General features: G+C 37.2%; 1 long non-coding RNA gene across 1 annotated transcript; it reads left to right on the plus strand.

Moving 5' to 3' along the window:
- Window positions 1–440: 440 nt before the first annotated feature.
- On the plus strand, window positions 441–2,444 carry LOC113100111 (uncharacterized). Its single transcript, XR_003289574.1, has 4 exons — window positions 441–520; window positions 1,349–1,449; window positions 1,581–1,723; window positions 1,941–2,444. It is a non-coding gene; the product is annotated as an uncharacterized LOC113100111 (long non-coding RNA).
- Window positions 2,445–3,668: the final 1,224 nt, after the last annotated feature.

A 3,668-nucleotide genomic window follows, 5' to 3' on the forward strand; every position in this document is an offset into this window, starting at 1 on the left:
GGTACTCCATACTGCACTTGTGATCGATATGATACATCTTCATTCACTGCTACGAACTGATGGCGGTCATATAAGTACGATTTAAACCATGCTAATGCACTTCCACTGATGCCAACAAAGTGTTCAAGTCTATGCAAAAGAATGTTGTGGTCAATTGTGTCAAACGCAGCACTAAGATCCAATAAAACTAATAGAGAGATATTTTATGATCTATTTTTTTTATTATCTATTTTATTAATAGAGACATATATATGACTTTGCAACACATTTCCCTTTGCGCTGCTCCTTTAAATCCGCGTTTCAGTCATCCGTGCCTCTGCGGTGCAAGCTTTCCTTTGCGCTTCATTTTTTCTTTGCGCCTCGCTTTGTGTCCCTGATTTGACGTGGGGGAGGGGTCAAGAGGTTGAGGTGTGTACAAGGGATGAAGGCGCGTCATTCTCGTTACGTCATCAGCGCGAGCCCCAGACCGAGTGGATCGATCGAAATGGAGGAGCAGAGACATGCGGGTGATGGATCACAGGTATGTGTTATTGATCGCTTTCTTCAAGTTCGCTAGATAGACCGATAACTATATGTAACTATGTGTATCAACGCGTTTGCTCAAGTTAAGTAAGTTAGAGATCAATTAATGCGGGTTGCGTCGGCGGCTGTACATTTCTCTCAATATGCACACCTTTCACGTTGTTTTATAATTAATAAATAATTATTATTATTCTCCACGCCCTAGTTGTATTATGGACTATAAACGATGCCAAAGGTGTCTCTCAAAATATACTGTAAACAAAAAACAAATACAAAACAAATGCCTTGTATGTGTAAACATAATTTGAAATAAACCTCTTTTTGATTCCGAACAAGTTTATTTATATACAGTAGGTCACATCCCTATAGACTATGTTTAAAAGCTGTGATGTTTATGATACATTGTTAATGCACTTATTCTAGATCAGTTGTGTGAAACTCAATTCCTGGAGGGCCACAGCTCTGCACAGTTTAGCTCAAACCAGCTCCAACCCACACCTTTTTGGAGGTTTCTAGTAATCCTGAAGATCTTGATTAGCTGAATCAGATGTGTTTGATTGGGGTTTGAGCTAAACTGTGCAGAGCTGTGGCCCTCCAGGAACTGAGTTTAAAACACCTGATCCAGATAATCCTATATGATGTTGTGATGACCTATTTAACAGAGAGAATATTCTGATGTCTGTACAGCTGCACAGAATTGAATAGGTCTTCTGACCCAAAGCCTTGGTCAGATTCAGTCAGCTCAGGGTCAGCAGCAGCAGCCTCCTGCTTCAAATTCATAAAACCTTTATTTCTACGCACAGTTTACATATTTATGTTTTTTCAGGTGGAGGAAGAAGAAACTGATCACTCTGCATGGTATGATCAAATTATTAACTGTGGTTTTATTGGGGCCGTTAAACCTGAGAACAAAGAGGCCATAATAAGGTCAGAAAAAGTCTTCTAACTTCTTTACATTTGAAACCTTGCAAACGGTTTTAATTTTGCTGCCTACCAGATATATGGATTAGCCACAACACTGTCTATATTATGCAATAATTTTCTGGTTCTTTTTCCAGATCAATTGTGCTTCATGCAACTCTACGTTTGGTCCCTTTGTTGAAGCAAATCTGAAAAGGTCTTGAACTCTCCAATCCTGGAAAACCATTCAGGACTTTGCCACCAGTTCTTTTTCCCTGATGTGGTGGATGATGATGATAAGGTATCAGTAACTGGAAAAAAAAAAAATATGCCTATATCTTGTATTTCATTTTAGGAATGTTATAGATAGGAAAATTATTATTTGCCAATTTAAAGAATAATTGTCAAACACTTGTTCCTTACAAAAAAAATAATAGTAGAAAATGGTAATAAAGTAGCTTTTTTGCATGTGCATATGTACCTGAAAATGGATGATTGTTTTTCTTTTTTTCCCACAGGCTGATGCAGACTTCATCATGCAGAACATTCTTCCGAAAATGTCGGAGAAGGGATCAGTACAAGAGACTTATGAAACCGCTATAATCAACTTTCTGCAAGACTTTCTCCAAGAAATTGAAAGCTGTGTTATGTATGAACTGACAGAGTTGATTTAGTATAAATATTGTAAAAAAAAACCACAAATTAATGTTAAAATGTAATTGATTTAATTCAGACAATATCAACCCCATCCAAGCCATTCAATTTGACAACGGTTTAAACTGAATTTAAAATTATACTAAAGGTATGGAATTGTACATGTTCAGGAAAATAAAAACTTTTATACATTGGTAAATGTTCTTATGGTTTTGAAATTTACTGTGTATGTGTAGAGAACACAACGTGTTACATAATGTAAAATTGTATATCTTAATGAATGTGTTAAGAGAACACAAGTTGTTATACTAGCCATTTTCTGCTTTAAATATAGCCAATACAGAAAATAAAACAAGCATGCAATGTCACCTTAAATTTGTTTTTTATTGACTTGGATGTTAATTTGCTTGTAAATGTATCATTTGGTAACAAGTCATTTCAATGATTGATTTAGTGTCAATTAAGAATGAAGCAGCACAAAATTTAAAACTAAATAATGGTCTCTTCCATAGTTTTGAGAGTGTGAGGTTGGGTTAAAAAAAGTTTGAATTTGGGCCTTAAGTTCTTCAGTAAGGGGCATTCGACTGGAGGAACTACAATTCCTGTCCACGGCTGGTCAGAGATACTGTCTGTGTCCCAGTCGCCGTCTTGTGCAATCTGTTAAAAGTTGGTAATAGTTTATGGACATTGGGGCAATATCTTGCATGAAAACATTACATTAAAAGACACAAATTCTTAAAATACCTCAGATAGGACTGGAGGAGTGACAGGGTTTTGCAGGAGTCCAATTTCCCACAACTGGTCTGGGCTTAGATTACTCTGTGTGGAGAGGATGGTTATTCCACCTACTAGTAAAGGAGTCAAGGCTGGCTTAGAGACGAGGTAGGAACACGAACTGAAAACAAAAGAGGTGCAAAAAGCCTCTACAGGCCCACCTCAATCAAATAAAAGAGATTATGATGTTCAGTGAAAGCTCTCCACACATAATAGCCTATGTGTTACTCAAATAATTTTACTTCAAAACCCCGTTAAATACCACCCTCTGGCCGGTCTGAAGTATCTGTTATTAATAATATAGGAGTCTAATAATAATAATAACAAGAAAGCGATCAATAACACATACCTGTGATCCATCACCCGCATGTCTCTGCTCCTCCATTTCGATCGATCCACTCGGTCTGGGGCTCGCGCTGATGACGTAACGAGAAGGACGCGCCTTCATCCCTTGTACACACCTCAACCTCTTGACCCCTCCCCCACGTCAAATCAGGGACACAAAGCGAGGCGCAAAGAAAAAATGAAGCGCAAAGGAAAGCTTGCACCGCAGAGGCACGGATGACTGAAATGCGGATTTAAAGGAGCAGCGCAAAGGGGAATCTGTTGCAAAGTCATTGCTGCTGAAGTTTTACTTTGCTAAACTTAATTTTTTCTCTTGTGGTAAACTTTTCTTTTGCAATTATTTTTTTTTACTTGCAAAAAAGCATTTTTTTTCCTCAATACTCTATTTTTATTTGCAAAACATATTTTATTTTTGCAAAACATTTTTTTGTTTGCAAAACATTGTTTTATTTTGCAGATATATATGGCCCTAT

This window comes from Carassius auratus, unplaced genomic scaffold (assembly GCF_003368295.1).
Source record: "Carassius auratus strain Wakin unplaced genomic scaffold, ASM336829v1 scaf_tig00217176, whole genome shotgun sequence".
Lineage (NCBI taxonomy): Eukaryota > Metazoa > Chordata > Actinopteri > Cypriniformes > Cyprinidae > Carassius > Carassius auratus.